This window comes from Pongo pygmaeus, chromosome 12, assembly GCF_028885625.2.
Source record: "Pongo pygmaeus isolate AG05252 chromosome 12, NHGRI_mPonPyg2-v2.0_pri, whole genome shotgun sequence".
NCBI lineage: Eukaryota > Metazoa > Chordata > Mammalia > Primates > Hominidae > Pongo > Pongo pygmaeus.
Window position 1 is genome coordinate 80,854,512 of NC_072385.2, and position 20,766 is coordinate 80,875,277.

The 20,766-nt window shown below is 35.8% G+C and overlaps 1 long non-coding RNA gene across 1 annotated transcript in view; it reads left to right on the plus strand.

Moving 5' to 3' along the window:
- The window catches only part of LOC134737860 (uncharacterized), a 609,803-nt gene extending 599,960 nt beyond the window's left edge, over positions 1-9,843 (plus strand). The window contains exons 7-9 of the long non-coding RNA XR_010123249.1: positions 7,955-7,990; positions 8,130-8,208; positions 9,715-9,843. This is a non-coding gene — a long non-coding RNA (uncharacterized LOC134737860). The remainder of the gene's footprint in view (positions 1-7,954; positions 7,991-8,129; positions 8,209-9,714) is intronic.
- Positions 9,844-20,766: the final 10,923 nt, after the last annotated feature.

Below are 20,766 nucleotides of genomic sequence, written 5' to 3' on the forward strand. Positions count from 1 at the left end.
TTCTCTTCTTTTGCAGATGAAGTTTTATGTTTCCTTTCCCAAAAAAGTCTATTCCTCTAACTAGACAATGTGATGGTTTTGAATTGTACTTAACTGTGACACAAAATTGTGGCACAAATAGAAGACAGTTTTTACAACAGTAGTGACTTCTAAGATAACTATTTAATATGATAATTCATTTATTATGCTTATTGCCTGTTTCTATCTTTTGCAATCAGAACTCCATGTGGGCAAGAATCTTTTAGCAGTATTTCATAAGTGTGGTATATTGTCTTTTTATATTCGTTCATCTAAAAGTGTTTCCTAACTTTCCTAGTGATTTTCTCTTTGATTAATTGGTTAATTAGGAATTTGTTGCTTAATTTCCACAATTTTTTGACTTGTCCAAATTCGTCTCTGATATTGATGTCTAATTTCTTTCCATCTTGGTCAAAGAACATACTCTGTATTATTTCAGTTATTTTAAATATACTCAGGCTTATTTCATGAGATCATATATGGCCTATCTTCCATAGTGTTTCTTGTGCACTTGAGAATTCATGTATTCTGCTGCTGTTGTATGGAGAGTTTTGTAGAGGTCTGTTAAGTCTAGTTAGTTTATACTGTTATTCAAGCTGATGATCTTCTGGCTAGGTGTTCTATCCATTTTACATATGGGATATTGACATCTCCAATTATTATTGTTGAATAGATTTTTCTCCCTGCAATTCTGGCAGATATTGCTGTGTGTATTTGGAAGCTCTGTTGTGAGGTCTATATATGTTATAATTGTTATATATTCTTGATTGATTGACGCTTGTTTCATTAAGAAATGTCTCTTTTTCTCTAGTAATATTTTTTGTCTTAAAGTTTCTTTCATCTGTTATTATTATAGCTAGTCCAGCTCTCTTTGTTTGCTGTTTGCTTGATATGTAGTTCCCATTCTTTTACAGTGAGATCAGCTTTTTAAAAAATCTTCTAATCTCTTTTTTGAATAAAATATTTAATTTATTTCTATTTAAAGTAATGATTAATAAAGTAGAATTTATATCTTTCATTTTGCTATTTGTTGTCTTATACATTTTGCTTTTCTGTATTCCTTTTTATTTTTCTTAAGTAGATAGTTTTTAGTGTACCATTTAATTTCTTTGTTGTTTCTTTTGCTCTATTTAAAAAATTATTTTCTTGGCAATTGCCCAGAAGATTGCAATTAATACCTAGTTTATATCAATGTCATTTGGACTAAAAATGACTATATGTATATATACTTTTTTTCTGTATTATTCCCTCTTCTTCTGATTTAAAAGATAATTACAGAAGGCAACAGTTATAAATCTGTGTTGACAGGCGCATAATTTATATAGCTGTGATTTGTAACAATAATAGTATAAAGGAAGCAGAGAAGACAGCTATATAGGAGCTACAGTGGTTGGGGCATGCGTTCAGCACTCCAGCAAGCAGTGATAATTCTGCCATAGCTTTCACTTCCTGCTTGTGCAGCTTTTGAGGTCAGCCAGTGTTGGGATTTTAGGGCCTTCTTAGGTCTTTCCTCAGCATACACATTGCTCTGCCTATGTACATGGCCCTCTAGATTCCCAAGTAGGTTTCAGAGCTTTAGAAGGGACCTTATGGATATCTCAATCTCCGATAAATTTTCACAGTTTTTACTAGTGTTTATTTTATGATACAGATTTTCCTACATCTTTACTCCACCATTCTAGATGACATCTTCTGACAATCAATATTCTAACCTTTAACTAAAAGACTATGTACCATATAATTGCTTAGGCAAATAGTGAATTTCTCACCCTTTCTCTCTTTGAGTGGCAAAGTAACTAGAATGACAATCTCTTATAGTTCAACTAGGATATATAGTAGACATATATATGTATAGTAGGATATATAGGAGATATATAGCAGGATATATAGGACATATAGTAGGTCTTGACATCTAAGCCCAAAGTAAAGGATGATTATGCATACATGGGTTTTTTCAGGGGCTTTCCTGTGAATTAATGTAGAATCTACATTTTGATTAGTCTTAAAGCTCCTTCATGTGCCCTTTTATTGCAACTGGTTTGTTTAAAGCTCAGAGTTTTTAAGCTAATTTATTGCGAGAGCTAATTTGCACACATAATGACCCTGAATTTGATGTATGGCTGTTTCATATCTATCTTTTAAAGAAAATTTCCCATTTGTGAGAAATGCTTTGACTCTGAGTAGCTGAATTCTGCAGGCATCAGCAGAGGTTTATTTATTTGCTGTAAATGAGATTTTCTCAGTTAAATCCTCAGTGTCCTCAGTAACAACTCCATCAGTCTGTTGGAATGGAACTCTAGTCAATGAGTTAGAAACATATTTTAGATGTATTTTCATCAAGAACATATTGTGATGTTACCTTAAAGATCATTAAGCCTGATCTGCATTCTGGAAACAATGTTGTGTTACAGAAGGGTAACAATGCTCACACTGCCTAATTTGTTTTGACTTGTCACCATTAGCTTTATATTGTGATGGGCAACTATGCCATAGGAATTTATGAAGTTGGACTTCATTTCCACAGCAGTAGATCTCTACTAAGTTAACTGGAATGAAGTTAATTTCCTCTAACAGAGATGCTGGGGACACTGAAAAATATGTAGTTAAGCTGGCATGCTTAATAGCAGCTCATATTCTGCATCATAGTGGAAACTAAGAAATTGGTTCATTACTGATAAAAACATTTATTGACTATATACTGCTTTTGTAAATGATGAAAAGCCTATATTGACTACAGGGCTGCAGTTAACCTACATATACACCTTATCTGGCAACATAGTAAATATGGCAATAAACTTGGAGCAGCACAGAATGAAGATTAAGAGTAACCATATATCCTGATTTGCCTGGAATGATCTCAGCTTCCACCTATAGTCCATCATAATTATGAATAGGGCCTCCTTTAACATCCCAGATTATCTCAGTTTGGATGATAAATTATATATCATCTTCGTTAAAAGCAGTCTCTGACACCAGACTTTGTAGGGCATAACGCATGCGCTTTTATTTTCTAGCTGTGTGAAAGAGTAATTTGATTCGTCTATGCTTCAGTTTCCTAATCTATGAAATGGGTGTGGTAATAACGTTCACCTAGTAGGGTTGCAAAAATTAAATATATATAAAGCTCCTGGCACAATGTTTGTCACTCAGCACGGGTCGTATATCTAAGATAGACTATCCTGCACCGCATGCAATAAAAACAATTTCTAGTCCATGTTCATTACAAGGATTTCAATTTCTCCATGAGATTCATTCATTCCAAATGAATTTTTTTCAGGAGAATAAAGACAGAGGAGAAAACAACACCAATAAAATACTATAAAATATAATGAGTAAATTTAGTAAGAAAAGTGGAATGTGTTGTTGAGAGCAGTACTGAACTATATCTTCCCCTCCTGGATAGCAACACTATATTAAAAATTAAAGCAATGTACCAATACCCTTTTTAATAATTTACAACTTGACATCCACCTGGATTTGGTGCTATCAAAAGCTATTTCAAATTCGCCATAATACTCTCAGAAAACCTTAGAAAATGAACCGCTCTGTTTCTTTACTTGGAAACCTCTTTGTGTTATAGTTACGCCTTCTGGTCCCTGGAGTACACAATTTGCATTCTACCTATTATAGCCTCACTATTGTACTTAAAGCTTCCCCCTTTGGGTAAATGTAAATCTCTGTGTGTTCCATTCCTTGCAGGTAGCTGTTCATTTTAAAAGAAAATACGAAAACAGCCTTTTACCTAAAATACACACACTTGGAATAGTTAACACAAGATTTGGAGGAATGGAATACAAGAGTCTTATTGCCTTGCCTGATCATAAGTAAAACAATACCAAATTGTATTTTTTATTACCTTTTGTTGGAGAGGTTTTTCCTGATTCTTATATTCAGCTCACATTCTAAGGCTACAGAAGTGCCTGAAACAAGGCTTCAGTAACTTCTTTCTCTAATATATCAATGCCAGTCAAGAGTATGGCAGCAGACAACAGCAAAACCAGTTCTGAATTGCAAACTGACATTATAATTTTGTCCTGTTAGAAGTAAAGAGGGAGTTCACTATTTTCTTTCAAGACAGGGTTGATATACCCATTCAGTGAGAGGTGATTTTTACCATAAAGTAGTAGGTGGAACTCTACTAACTCACCTTGGTTAAAAATTTATATATGTTATGGACATTAATGCTAACTCATGAGAAATGGAAGAGACAAACTGAAAACAGCTTCCTTGACTTCTTTTCTCAGTAAGACTCAAATACAGTGTAAAAACTAAAAGTTTATCTGTTGTAGTATTTATGAGTCCAGAGGAAACTGACTATACAAAAATAGCAAAGCTGGCTGCAACTGGCCTCACCAAAGGCACATGTGGTGGATGGGACTTGAGGTGATGGATAGCCTCACTCTATACTTTCCAATGGTAGCAATAGTGACAACTGTGCCAAGGAGTCTATGTATTAAGGAAAGTTGCGTAATAAAGGTACCTAGCCTACTGCTTCCTAAATCAACTGCTATTTGAAAAGAACATTACCTCAAAAAGAGACAATACTCTTCCATGTCCCCAAGAGGTCTTGTCAAAGCAATTAAGACATTTAATTTGTGACTTAAACATATCTGCTAGATATCTTGGGATGATAATGAACACTGGGAAAATAAGGGACTCTTTAAAGATGGACAACTTTAAATGTCTCATATGAGATAATGGTATTTTTACTTTTTCCACTAATGAACTGGCTACCTGGGCCATTTGAATTATGCAATGGGATGTGACATTCATGGTACATTGGAGAAGCAGACATAATAGTCAAGAGCAGTGAGAAAAGGAACTTGGAAAAAATTTACCATATTTACTTGCTCTGTACAATCTGCAGAGACAAAAAGTGGTGGTTGCAGGAAAACAGTTTTTATTTCCTCTTTCAGTTAAATCATAATGGATTAATTATAAAAACAGTATGATACTATGAATGAAAATATGACCCATAGATTTAGAATTTCCAGGTTTGCATCCACATCTCCACCTTTATCAACTTTGTGATCTTAGGCAAATTACTTCGCTTCTTTGTATCTCAAGTTTCTTACCTAGAAAATGAGAATAATCCTAACTATGCACAGAAGTGTGAACATTTAATCTTGAGTATTACAGTAGATAATTCATGTAAACCACTTAGGAAAGTACTGGAAACCTTATAAAATCTCAAAAAATAGGTTATATTATTGTGACTGAGCTAGGTATAGAGTATGTACCACCAAATATACCTTGAGATTTATCTGTCAGTATGTATAGAGAGGCACAACGCCTTTATGTCAGTGCTCCAATTTTCATCTCCTTATATCAGAAGGCCACCATTCTCCAGCAATGTCGATATCTGTGCTAGAGAATACTGAGAGATGACATATATATTAATAGCTGTAAAACTGTATCTCCACGGGTTCTCTCGGTAGTAGGGGATGGGTTGTTAGCACTCTCTGTGGAGTTCTACTACCTTAAGCCTAAGCCCATTGTCTCTGCCCATCACTACCTGCCTTTCCTAGGCTCCTAAACTGAATCTTTCTTTAGTTTCCTAGGAGGGATCATCACTTGGCCATTTTTTTCTAAGAGTAGTCTGACAGCATAGCTGTTAAATCTTACTATTATAGTTCGTTCCTTCATTGCACAAGGTTCTTCCTCCCAGAGGCCACATGCCAAGGGCAAGATAAATGTAGCCCAGCCTAATAAAGTACTTGGAACCCCTGCTGCCTCTGACAGGTAGGCTTTGTCAATCTGTCTGGCTCTCTGCACCACACTTTTTTTGTTTTTCACTTCAGTCCTAAGGACTCCTGTGTATTTTCCTTCAGCTGGCTCTTTTGGGGTCCTTTAGTCCATCAGACTAGACTGTACAGCTCAGAAAAATATTTATGGAATAGATTCATAGTTTTTCTAACTGATCTCCTAGGACCCTGACATCTACTTCAGCATCCTTTACCGTTTCATGATGTTGAGAAGCAGCCTGAAGTTTCTGGCAGTTAGGAAATTAGTCTGCCTAGAGTACACAGAAAACTTAAGGGATTACCTAACTACAGTTTTCTGACTGACCTTTGGCTCAGGCAAAATATTTTGTTATATAGAGGATTCAAGATGCAAAAATAATGTGTTCCATGAATTTTCTCACAAATGTATATGGGCATGTTTTATGTGTTGTCTAAAGTGGCTGGAGAGAACTGATAGGGCCAGTGACCTGAAAGCCAGCCATTTATGGCTGAATGTGTGTTGTTTCCTGTGCACACAGGCTGTCTAAAGAGAGACGGAAGGAAGGTAGAAGTGAGCACATTCTCTAATGGACTGTAAGATCAAAATATAGGTGGCCATTGGAAGTGAGGACTCAACTTCCTACAGGAGAAATAATGTGAATTCTCAAAGGGCAAAGGCTGACCTAGAACTTGACCCACATCACGTGAATAACTTCAGGTGTGTAAGATTGACTTGGGAATATTCCTTAGGTCATGGCACATGGCTGTCATTAGGCATTCACAGGGAATCTGAGAGATTATATGAACAAATCACAGTACAGTTGGCCCTCAATATCCATGGGTTCCACATCTGTGGATTCAGGCAACTGCAAATAAAAAATATTTGAAAAAAAAAAAAAAAGGAGAACTAATAAGAGGAAGAAATGGTAAATCTATGCGAACAGGCAACTGCCAGGAGACGTGGAATATCCCTTTATGTTCCTTTCTATCAGTAGAGACACTTTTGTGCATAGACATGCAGTGGTAAACTGAACATGTGGATGCAAGACATATGCATGTTTATGTGTCACATTTGTATGAACATATATAGTTCATTGAAATTAAGAAATGTTTAAGTGAGAATACTATGTCAGTTACATTTTTCATCTTTCCCCTCTTGAAAATACAATTTACCCATTTCAGTGTCTTACCCAAAGGATTAGCCATTATTGAAGACTGTTTCAATAATATCAGTTGAGTGGTTGACATTCTTAAATTACAAAATATATTGTTTGTATTAGAATTAAAGAAATTTGAGAGGCTCATAAGAAGCCTGAGAAATAGGATAATTATTTTTTTCATGAATTAATGTTAATTAGTGCAAAAAGGATGTTATTATTATTGCCATCAACAGTTTTTAAGAGTGTAACAATTCAGCATTTGTCATTATTATTTTTAAAATAATGTTATATGAATGTTATTAGCAAAAGTAAATCTTGAATTTTCTCAAGGATTTCTCAGATATAACTTAATCGCTATAAGATATCTGGCTGATCATGTGGCACACACACTAAAATGAGTAAAATATACGTGCTTTGTGTGTATATGTGTATATTAAGATGTTTTGACATCTTAAAAACTCTTTCTGTCTAGGGAGAGACTGCCTCTCCCAGGAGAGAGAGCCAGTTCTTAGTTATAGCAAGGGCCAGGAACATGCTTTTGATATGCAAATTAATCAGTCCAGAGTCACACCTTCTCTGTCTGACCCTTACACTCCAACAGGCAATATTCCTTTGCCTTCATCACGGCAGTGCCAGGCACCAGACAAACAGTAACTGCCACTATAGTGTAGAGCCTGCAGAAATTATTCAAACTAGCTAAACCTAACCTGTTCACCCTGCCCTGCCTGGACTTTCTTGCAGAAACCCCCGTAAAGGCTCTTGCCTAAACATGCCCCTCACTCCAGTCCTTTGCCTCCTGACCACCCAGATGTTTCCCATGTGACTTTGGATGGCATGATCTGCCTCCTGTCTCTAGGACCTGTATTATAAATTTTGTTTTCCTGATCTGCCTCCTGTCTCTAGGACCTGTATTATAAATTTTATTTTCCTGAACCTCTCCTCTGACTTATCTTCTGGCTGCACCTGACTGACCATCTCTATAACAAAATTCAAAACAAGGTTAGAACCAGAATAAATTTAGAGACTATTTAATTTGATTTTCTTACTTTATAGGAAACAGGCTGAGGAAGAATAAGAGACTTGCTAGAGGTAAGCCTGTGAGATTGTATATTCCTCCCTCGTTCCAAAAAGGAATTCACTCAGTAGGAGTTAATAAAAGAGCCGGAATGTTCTGATTCATGGTCATACACTTCACACTAAAGTTTCTATTTGTCTTCATTCCTTCCAGAAGTGACCCATTTTAAAGATTAACGAAAATGAAGATTGCCTCTAGAATGAAAATAAGTATCTCTGCAAAATCAGGCCAGGTATAATTTCTACCTGGTAATAATGCCTGGGTATTTCTGCTCTGCTAAACTGTGTATCTAGGGAAATTAGATGTGATCAGTTCCTCCCTTGATTATAGGTTTTTTGTTTGCTTGTTTCTATGAGGTTGATTAGCAGCGATAATTAAATTACCAGTCAATCATCACAGGGGCGATTGGGGACTAGTTATTCTGTTGTAATTTTACTTTTTCTCATTCTCACTATATCTTTAAGGACTAATGGTATGAATGCATTTATTTTTATATTATTCTACTGAAGGTGAACTTCATTGTTAAAAACAGTTATTCAGTCAATCAACATTTTTTATGTACTACTACATGCTTGTTTCAAAGTTATCTTTGATATGATATTTCTCTCTCTTGCTTTTCATGTCTAGAATCCAAATACTCATGAGGCTGTTTTTGGGAAACTCTTTTTGATAAATTTCTTCTCTACTTCTACTATCGCTGTTCTGCACCAGCCATTTACTTTTTCTTACAACTACTGTATTCCAGACTTGTTTATCTGATTCCCAAGTATTCACAGACTTACTAAATCTGAATATTCAGGAATTGGGCCTGGTGATCTTTTGCTGAAAACATCTTCATGCTATTTTTACATGGCCTATTTAAGTAAAAGCATTTAATTTTTAAAATTGGCTTTTTAAAGAATACAATTTTTTTTTGTTGTTTTTTACTTCAAGATTTGCCCAACACTAATTCATTCTTTACTTTCTATCAGTAATACTGGGAAAATCTCCGATGGCTGTAAACTCTTATTTACTGTGCTTTTTCTTATCCAGCAAATTTAGAATGCCCCCAAAATAGATGATCAAATACAAATTCCTTAGGTAAAAATTTTCAGTTCTTAGTAACATCAAATCTCCTTTTTCATCCAGGCATTTGTCCCACTGCTCTTCAGCAGAAGCTTTTACTGTACTCATATTTACCTCACCTGTTTCCTCAATCTGCTGTCCCTAATGTAGCTACTTACCTCTGCCACCTTTCATCTCTTCTCACTTACTTTGTGTGCGTATATTGTTTTTCAAGATGTCAATCATATTTTATCTTTTAAAGGCAGAAATCATGTTTTATACTTCAGTCTCAGCACAATGTAATGGTCCAGTAAATCCCATATTAAATGGTATTAAGTATGCTCATGGTCAAAAGTGTGTGGACAGGTCAAAAGTGTGTGAATGTAACTAATTGATGAGTTATTTTATAGTATGTTCAATATTTCTCAAACACTAATTTAATTTTATATATATGTATTTATATATTTGGCTTGCTACTCATTAAATCTGTTTTGGGCTTATCAGCAGACAGTTGATTAAATCAGTGCTAATTATGTAATGTAATATAAAATTTATTGTAAGTATGAACAGTTGCTAAATAAAATTTAAAAAGGTATGTCATCATTCTAACAAGGATGAAGATAGAAATCCTGTGTTTACTGTTTCCTTTAATACTATGCAGCCATAAAAAATGACGAGTTCATGTCCTTTGCAGGGACATGGATGAAGCTGGAAACCATCATTCTCAGCAAACTATCACAAGGACAAAAATCCAAACACCGCATGTTCTCACTCATAGGTGGGAATTGAACAATGAGAACACATGGACACAGGAAGGGGAACATCACACACCTGTTGTGGGGTGGGGGGAGGGGGGAGGGATAGCATTAGGAGATATACCTAATGCTAAATGACCAGTTAATGGGTGCAGCACACCAACATGGCACATGTATACATATGTAACAAACCTGCACGTTGTGCACATGTACTGTAAAACTTAAGGTATAATAATAAAAAAAAATTTTTAAAAATTTGGTTGGTATATGGAATAAAAAATATATTATTTTAAAATAATGCCAATGGAAATTAAATTCTCTAATATGAAACAGACTTATGGTAAAATGGCTAACTTTTGGTGAACTAAGCAAGTTAAAATAATTCTGCTAGTGTTCTCCTCTTCCAGAACTGGGCAGAGTCAAAACATGAGTGTTTGCTAAGTTTATCATGAAAGTGAACCTCAGGTATCAGGATTTTCCCCATAATGTAAACTTCCTTCTCCCAAACACACAAAGAGAAGCATGTCAGTGAGGAGTGAATAAAAGGTCTAAAGAATGGAACTGAGTCAGAAATCAGATGGCCTTAATCCAGAGAATTAGTAGCCAGAGAATTGGCGTATTATTTAGGTACATACTGTTACAAATATGATTTTTATCTGTTCACCTAAAAGTATTAGTACTCACTCAGGTCATTTTAAAGATCATGTGGCCCCTAGCTCCCTTTCTCCTTGAAGCCATTGCCTCTCTTCAATTCCCTCACTTGGAAGAATTACTAGGGTTTCCTGGAAGAAGTATAGCTAGAAAAATTCCAAGGAACAGAAATGTTGAAGAGCTATTTGCTACATCTTTGGAGTATGAAATCAGGGGTTGGATTGTAACCATGATCTCTAATAAATTCCTAGGGGTAGGTATTAGTGTCAGTAATAGATGTTTATTTAAAGAAGATTTGATATGATACCAAGGGAAAGACAACATTGAACTTCAAGATAAAATAAAAATTGATATATGAGATAAAGTGCATGTAGCTAGAATTTTTGATTCTAGTAATTACAGGATAGAGAATTTAGAAAAACTATTCTATACAGGACACCTTTTAAAGAGACAAACAATTATGAGGCTAAAATCCTGGAGTGGATGAGAATTCAAAGAGGTAGGTTCAAGTCATAGTGATAATTTGCCTATAGAATTCTCCCATTGGAAAATTCCCAGGACCTTCTGGGGGATGGATTAAATGGCTGCTGTCATTGCTTAAAAAAGTTTCCTGACCTTGATGGAGCTTATGTTGAGAAATAAAATTTGTATATGTTTTTTAAAAAGCAATTGAGCTTTCATGTTGATGGTTTTAAGGAACTATGAAGACAGAACTTAAAGCAATGTCACCTGAGGTGGAGAGTCTGTCTGTTAAACTGATCCTCTGAATAGCTGTATTTTCATGGGTGTCTTCAACTGCAAGTAACCGTCGTATGTGAACTTGCAGCAAGATGCTCAATTGGAAAATCTTCTCAGACTGGTAAGGGGCTCTAGACAAATGACAGAAGTAAACAACAGTGTTGTCAGTAAGAATGAAGCCTTCTTCTAAGCCTCAAATTATTCGTATAGATAATTTTTCAAACACGAAGTTAACTGAGCACACACAGAAACAAAATATTAATTAGAAAGAAGCAGCAGAAAGAACAGAAACAAATTGGAATGGTCAGACATTTTAAAAATGAACTTATTCACTATGTTTGCAGAATGGGAGAAAATATTTGCAAACTATGCATCTGACTATGGTCTGATATCCAGAATCTACAAGAAAATTAAATCAACAAGCAAAAAACAAATAACCCTGTTAAACAGCAGCAAAGGACATGAACAGATACTTCTCAAAAGAAGACATAGAAGCAACCAACAAACATATGAAAAAATGCTCATAATCAGGAATCATTAGAGAAATGCAAGTGAAAACCACAATGAGATACCACCTCACACCAGACAAAATGGTTATGATTAAAAAGTAAAAAAATAACAGATGCTAGTGAGGCTGCTTAGAAAAGGGAACACGGACACTGTTGGTAGGAATGTAAATTGGTTTATCCATTGTGGAAAGCAGTTTGGAGAGTTCTCAAAGAACTGAAAATAGAACTATCATTCGACCCAGCAATCCCATTACTGGGTACATACCCAAAGGAAAATAAATCATTCTACCCAAAAGACATTTGCATCCATATGTTCATCGCAGCAGTACTCTCAGTAACAAAGACATGGAATCAATCTAGGTGCTCATCCACAGTGGACTGGTTAAAGAACATGTGGTACATATATACCATGGAATACTACACAGCCATAAAAAGAACAAAATCATCATGTCCTTTGCAGCAACATGGATGCAGATGGAGGCCATTCTCCTAAGTGAACTAACACAGGAACAGAAAACCAAACACTGTGTGTTCTTCCTTATAAGTGGGAGCTAAACATTGGGTATGCATGAACATAAAGATAGGAACTATAGGCCCTGGAGAATACAATAGGAGGCAGGGAGGGGTGCAAGGGTTGAAAAATTACCTACTGGGTACTATGCTCATTACCTGGGTGGCACTAGATTTGAAAAATAACCAAACAGAGGTTTTAGAACTAAAAACAAAGCAATAAGAAAAAAATGAGATCTCAATCGATGGGTTGATGACCAAATTAAACACTGCTAAAAAGAGCATTAGTAAATAGAAAGACAGGTCAGAAGTTACATAGACTCTCTACTCAAAGTATAATCCATGGACCAGCAGACAAACTAGTGGCCATGTTAGAAATGTAGAAATTCAGGTTTCACCCCAGGCTTAAGTCAGAATTTTCACTTTACAAGATTGTAGGTGATTTATATGCATATTTAAGTGTAAAAAGCCTTAATCTAAAAGGTGTCATAAAGGGTCACAATGATAGGAAATACAGAAGATAGGGTCAAATACATGTAGGACACAGAGAGAAGGCCTAATAGGTATTTGAGTCCTGGAAAGGAAATAGGAGAGAGACATTATTTGAGATGAAAATGGCTGAGAATTTTCTGGAAGAATGAAAGGCACCACTTTATGGCTTTAAGGAGACCCAAGAATCTTAAGATAAGTAAACAGAAATCCATACCTAGGCATACCATAATATACAGCTACAGAAAACCAAAGATAAAAAATATAATCTTAAAGGCAGCCAGAATATCAAAGGTAATAGAAACAAGAAGTAGCAATGAGTTGACTCAGATGAGTAAATAACTTTTCTTCACACATGGTTTGAATTGTTTATCTGGTTTGTTTTAGAGGCACTTCCTGACCACTGAAAAGTAAGTTGGTATGTTATTCACATAAGAACTGGATTCAAAGTGCCTGGGTTCAAAGCCTTATCCATGATTAACTAGCTGAATAGCATTGAGTCATTTACTTAGCTTTTTATACTGCTAACAATACCTTCCTCAAAAGCTTATATGATGATTAGATGAGGCGGTGCCCATAAAGTACTTATCATAGTGATGGACATATAAATGTTAAGTATTATAAATATTATTTTTGTAGCATATTTTAAACGATATTATTTGCATTTTATAGCACAGATTTTTATAGGTCATTCTGTTAAGAGTCAAACATATTTTTTTCAATTTGCACATTAATGTATTATATTATTGATAAGGGATATGAACATGCTCAATATGTTCTTGATGTACATATGAAAAGTGATTTGAAACCTAAAACTCCCCACAAAAATCCTAGTTGTAATTTAATTTATGCCACATAAAAATTGCATGGGGTATGAATTAATATGCTCATTGTGCAGGCGATAATCAAAAAAGCTTCCATCACACGTACCATGTCCTGTTAGTAGTGCTATAAATGTATTATCTCATTTCACAACAACCTTATGATGTAGTTACAGCTATAATCTTCATTTTACAGGAAGAAAACTTAGGCCCAGAAAGCTTAATATATTACCCAAAGAGTTAGTCCACATTGAACTGGGAGTTAATCCTTGGCTGTCTGGCTGGAAAGCTTTTGCTCTGTATCTTGGATGAATAAACTAAACCTTAGGGAGTTTTCCTAGAAGTAAGTGAAACTGGGATTTGATTTCAGTGCTTTCTGTATTCTAGGAATGTCCTTGTACACTGCTCATATAGAAGTTTATAAATGGTTGCAATGCATCTATTTAAATCTTGCAAAAAGTATTACATAAAATGGTACTAAAAATTAGCAATTCAAACCCTTTAAGTTGTTATATACCTATTTCTCCTCTCCACACACATTTCTTTTGTTTCTTAGATTATGTTTTTCTTCCAAATATGAGTGAGTAGGCTCTGTAAAATTTCTTTTAACAAAATCTGAAAATAGATATGAATTAGATAGGTAAGAGCCTCACAGTGAAATCTGAATATTGGAGCCATACTGCTTCTTGAGAGATGATAGAATTTCTATGTAAAACAATCTTAAAATACTGTTTACAAAGTAGTTTTAAGATTATTTCAAAGAACCAGAGAGGAAAGATTAAAATGGCCATTGATCCAATATCTATAACACTCTACTCTGGGTAGGCATGTAGTTGTAAACTTTATAATGGTTGGAGGATTAAAAAAGAATAAGAGAGAACATGTTAGAGGTGGCCAAAAGATACAAATTTTACTGAAATAAGAAGCATCTGTTAAGAACTTTAGAGAAATAGCAAGAATGTAACAAAAGGACAAAAAGGAATCAGGTTGGATGTGTTTTAATGATATGAAATGCTACTGAAGCACTTTTCTTGTTTATGATTGCCAGCTTTCCTATTCATTAAGTAAGTTCTTATCTCTGACAGTGGATGATGGTTCATTATCCTCAAATGGCAGGGATGGCATCAAGCCTGACGTGTCCTGGGCAGTGAGAAAGTTGTCTGATTCCAGAAAGCTAGTTAGGCCCTCCCAGGCAGTCATCAAACCATTAAAGAATGGGAAAAAGCAACACTTCCTGCTCTAGTTGGCATCTATTTTGCTTATCCTGAAAGGAAAAAATTAGCTAAATTATAATTTGACTTGGCCTTTATTTAACATTTGTGAGGAGAAAAATGACAATAGCTTTAGTGGTAAGCATAATTGATAGATCTGATAACTTTCTCTTTGCAGTTTTTTTTTTTTTCCAACTCATTGGTGAACAAGAGCCCTTAGGACAAAATACTGGGGTAAAAATTCAAAATGGCAATGATTCATAAAATTTGTTTCTTGTAAAAAAGCCATGGTTTCGCAGAGCTCTCGTTTTACTTTCATTTATGCCTGCTTAACAATCTATTGTTGAAACATGGTTTTGAAGGCAAATACTCCTAGTATCAAGACACTTAAATATGGCCAAAGAAGAATAGCAACAACTTATCTCTAATTTATTCTTTACATGACTCATAGGGGTCTAAATTTTGAAGGTAAAAAAGACAGGGTTAAGTAAGTCACCCAAAGGACTTAGTTAACTTATTCACATGTACTTATCTCAATGAGCGTCTATTATAAACTAGGCACACTGCCACGGACTGAGAGGAAAATGACAAATTAAACATATAACTCCTAATATAAGGTAACTCACAGAAAAATAGGGGAACTATTCTCATAGCAGAAGCAAGTGGGAGTCCCGTAATTTTTTAGGTAATAGATGCTTGATGTACCATAAATACTCTCTTCTCTTCCCCCTAAAAGGCAGTAATTTCTGCTAAGTGTTGAAGCAGAGAGAAGGAGGTTCTGAGCACATAAAGGTAGACTAAAGTAAACCATTGAGTTGAGGTATGAGATGAGGTTACAACAAAGGTATGTAGGTGCACCAACAGTTATGACAAAAGGAAGAAGCAATCAACTCTCCAAGAGGGGACTAAAAAGGTAGAAAAGACTTCATAAAGAAAGAGGTGTCTTCTGCTGGTTGCCTGAAGGATGATTAGGAAGGCATTTGCCAGGCAAGCAAGGTGACCTGGGAAGACATTTGAAGCACAAAGCAAGAGCTTAAGGCAGGAGGAACATCTGGAGCTTAAGGCAGAATGAGCAGTTAGGTATGGCAGGAGCAGAGGAAGTCAAGGGGAATAGTGGGCAGAAGGGTAGAGAAATCACATAGGAGACTCCAAAGACCTGTCTGGTTTTGAACAATAGATAGTGGACGTATGTTCATTTTTAAACGGGTGTTCAAGAGGCAACTACAGTCAAGGTAGGTGTAGTATGTTAAAAAACTATTATGTTTTGTATTTTAGAAAGAGAAAGATTATTTTCATGAATCCTCTCAAACACTATTCTGTCCTTCAGATTTCTGCGCAAACTCAGTCTACCTAGTCTTCAGGACTCATACCCCAAAAGTGTACCCTGGTTATCCCATCTTACACTTTCTTCTCTTCTCTGAACTCCTAATTGTGTGAGGATTTCCTTTGGCACTTCAGCATCCTAAAACTTTTAAACAGCTTTATGTTTCTAGATCAAGAAAATAAGGCCCAGAGAGATGAAATCACTTGCTGAGGATTTTTAACATGCTGCCTTATATTTCTAGTTAACCTTTTATGTGTATAAATCTTTACTCCCCAACTAGATAGTAAACAAATTAAAGGCTGACTTCCATTTTATCAATTCCTACTTTCCCCTCTAGATCTTGACTAATTGCCCAGATAATAGGTTCTCAATATAAGTTTGCAGATTGGTTAGCATTGCTTTCTGGAATACATTTCCCTTTAAGAAAAAATTTTAAAAAATACTTTTGGGCACTCACTCAGAAAAAAAAAACAAACCCTAATGTTTATTGTACATTTTTTTTTAAAAAAAAAACCACCACACTTTAGTCTGCCTTTCTGCCTTCAGAACCTCCTTCTCTCTGTTTTGACACTTAACAGAAACTATTGTCTTTTGTGGGAAAAAAAGAGAGTATTTATGATACATCAAGCATTCATTACCTAGAAAATTATAGGGCTCCCATTCGCCTCTGCTGTGAAATGCCAAGATCACAAACATGACTTCAAGACCATCCATTATCCACCTGTAGATTGCTGTCAGGTTTGCAATCTCTTGCTTTCACACGTATTGAATTTCATTTGATCATTTCTACATCTCAACCCTGTTTCCAAACTGTTGAGGAGTATTTCTGAATCTGTCATGTCGTTTTTCCTAACTGAACTCTCCTTCTTCAAAAACCTTGACTCTACTGTATGTCTATGCTCTTCTCAAGGGATTTATTTTACATGAAACTAGCTCCTCTCAGCCTGTATTTCATTACAGATATGAAAATATCTCTGTGATATGAGTTTTGCATGTGTAGCTACCTTGTTCTCTAATATTAAACTCCTTGAAATGAGAGATTAACGACAACAACAATAACAAAACACTACATAGTGGTATTGGAAGAATTATTCTTTTTGGGCCTTAACTTCCACAACTTCAGTGTTTGTTTTTGTTTACTTTCCTAATTTAGCTTGCTCCTAAGAGGTTAGTTAAGAGGTTTCCAACCCTGCAGGTAAAGACCTGGCATCCACATTGTTTTTTCTTGCTAGGTGCTAATATTTCTTCTATCTTCTCAAACATGAACATATAGTACTTTCTTGAGAAAAAGCTTCTATTTTGAAGAATTAATCCTCAAATGTAGGTGGATGTTAATGAATAGAAATTAAGCCAAATGTTGTCTCCAAGAGGAGGTAAATGACGCTTCTGCAAGGGCTTCCTTTGTTTGTTTAATTGACCAGACTCTTAGTTTTAGATGGACAGACCTGGATACCTGACATTGCCATTCAGTTAAGAGTATCCCATACCTCAGTGGCTGACTCAAATTACACAAGCTCACAGACCAATACATAAAATCAGAATGCCTATTTATTGATTTATGATGAGAAAAATAGCTGTTACACAGACTGGAATACGAATGTCAACTTTCCATTCCAGGAAACCATATTACAACTCCTACATGAGAAGCTAAATTACAACACAAAGATTGCTTGGTGAGCATGTGATCAAAACAGGGCAAGATGAAGACTTTTAGAGGCCACAAGCATTTTAGTGTGCCTCCCAACTTCCCTTATGTTATTCAAAATATAAACAATAAAATCTACAAAGTTGTGAAAGAAGTCCAACAAAATCTTAATTTTTTTATGATGAATACTTTTAAAACTTCATTGAAATATCAAATATCATATTCTCTTAAAACTATTTTTTTTTCTTTTTGCAATTTGTTTTGTTGGTATCCAAAATACACAATTTTTCAGCTGGCCTCCAAACAAGAGGAGTTAATTTTAGTCGTTAGAGTTTTGACTGCAACAAGCCTAAATGAAACCCTCGTAAAGGAGACTAAAACTCTCTCCTTTAGATCCTATTTGAGTATATGCTGCTAAGGTTTGTAAAGTGACTCTTCTCTGTGCTTCCATAGACTAGTTGGTCCCTTTCTGAGTGACACATTCTTTCCTTAAGTAGGTCAATGCATTTAATCAATTTACAGCCAAGAAAAGCTCATGTGAGAATATTCTAAGGGAAGTTTGCTTATCTCTGATCTGCTTCATTGTGCATGAATTTCATAATGTGGAACTCACACAGAGGGTAGCCAAATGCCCACCTCAGCCCCATAGCAATCACCACTGAAAAACTGAGAAAATCATCTATATCCCCATATCATTATCATAGGCCAGGCCAAAAGATCTGTTTGGAACAACTGTTCCTATCTACAGATATTATACATGATGGGGTCAAATTTCTGTCAGGCTGGGCACAACTACAGTCAACAGCATAAATGACCACCAGCCTGAAGGTAAGATTTTATGCAGAGTGTCTTAATTTAAAAGATACTTATGGAATGAATAAATGAATAAATTTTGAGGAAGCATTGCAAAAGGCTTCAAATAATAGAGACAGTTAAATAACTGTAATTTTTATGCACTGCACTTTTAATGACAGATAAAATGATAGATTTAAGAAAGGCTGAGGACCTCCTTCTACAAAATACTTGTCAATTACACAGGGAATAGTCATAACTTCATTTTGGAAAAACTCAGCACACACCACTTCAACCAAGCAAAATCATCAGTTTGGAGACACTTGGACCATATTCCTTCCAATATGATATACTGAGAAGGAAACAATATAACTTTGGTGAAACTCTTGCCCAAAATGCATAACCTCAGTCTAGTCGTGAGAAAACATCAGACAAACCCAAACTCAGGGCCATTCTATAGAATCCCTGGTTCTTAAAAAAGCATCAACTTCATGAAATGCAAAGGAAGACTGACAAAAGAAGAATAAGGAAGAGCAAGGAACCATAACAGTCCAATGAAATTGCGACCCCGGACGGATCTTGAACTAGAAAAAAGCATATTAGTGAGAAAATTGGTTAAATTCAAATAAGATTTCATCATCGCAAAGACCAACAGGATGCCTTAATAGTAGAAAAGAGAGTTTTATTGATTATATCAGTTTGCAAACTAAGAAGAGACAGTCTCTAGCGTGGATCAAATGGGCTCTCTCTTCACAAAGAGAAAGCGTAGGTTGAGTTTTACGCCTCACATGCCCTGTATAACACAATACAGTCATATATATTCAGCAGTTTTGGGGGAAAAGCTATACATACTTATGAGGGGAATCAAGCGCATGGGCAATGGGTAAACATATATGTAATGTACATCCCATGTTCAGTTTGAGGTGGGGTTTTAGCATTAAAATGAAATCAGATTTGGCTCTTTACATCAAAAGGTGAACTATAAGACACAAAGACAGTTTGTGCACAGTCCCTATAAGCTGACTGAAACTGGCTTGAAGATTACAGTTACTTATCAAAAAAAGAATGTTTGTGGCTGAGCGCAGTCGCTCACTCCTGTAAAGCACTTTGGGAGGCCAAGATGGGGCAGATCACTTCAGGTCCAGAGTTTGGGACCATCCAGGCCAACATGATGAAACCCTGTCTCTACTAAAAATACAAAAATTAGGCTGGATGTGGTGGCTTATGCCTGTAATCCCAGCACTTTGGGAGGCTGAGTCGGGCAGATCATGAGGTCAAGAGTTCGAAACCAGCCTGGCCAGCATGGCGAAACCCCATCTCTACTAAAAATACAAAAATTAGCCTGGCGCAGTGGCGCACGCCTGTAATCCCAGCTACTCAGGAGGCTGAGGCAGGTGAATCACTTGAACCTGGGAGGTGGAGGTTGCAGTGAGCTGAGATTGTACCACTGCACTCCAGCCCGGGCAACAGAGTGAGACTCCATCTCAAAAAAAAATTAGCCGGACTTGGTGGCGACATCTGTAATCCCAGCTATATGGGAGGCTGAGGCAGAAGAATTGCTTGAACTTCGGAGGTGGAGGTTGCAGTGAGCCAGGATCACACTACTGCACCCCAGACTGGGCAACAGAGCAAGATTCCGTCTAAAAAAAAAAAAATATAGAGAGAGAAATAGTGTTTTGTAAGTCCTGTCCTTTGTCCAGTTAGAGTTGTAGTGACCTGGGTTATAAATTAGAGTTAGGAAGGGTTTCACAATTTACCTGATAACCTATTGTTAGGGAGTGTAGCAACGATGTGGTTTTTGCTGTAGCCATGGGATTTTAGAGATTTGCCATGCTAGCCAAGCCCCAAACCCTTGTCCTGTAGGTAACTTTTGTTGTCTTAGTGGAAGGGTCTCCACTGATTGACAAAGGGAAGTCTATTTTAGTCTCTCAGATCACAGTTTGTAGATTATATTTATTGAATCAATGTTAATTTTCTATACTTTAATTGTACTATGGTTGTCTAAGACGTTAACATTAAAAGAAGCTGGATGAAGTATATAATGGGAACTCTTTGTACTATTAATGTTTTCTTTGTTTTTGTATATCTAGAATTGTTTCCAAATAAGTACAGAATGAAAGAATTAGGCAAATTTCAATGGTAAAGAAGTTTTGCAGTATATAACTTGAGTAAATATATCTAATTTTTTTCGATATATCATCTGAATGATGTTTAAAATCTGTCATAGATTCATGTCAAAAGCGATTCCTACCCAGTACACTGCAGTAGCTTCTGGAAGCGTTTTCACACCTCCACTCTTTC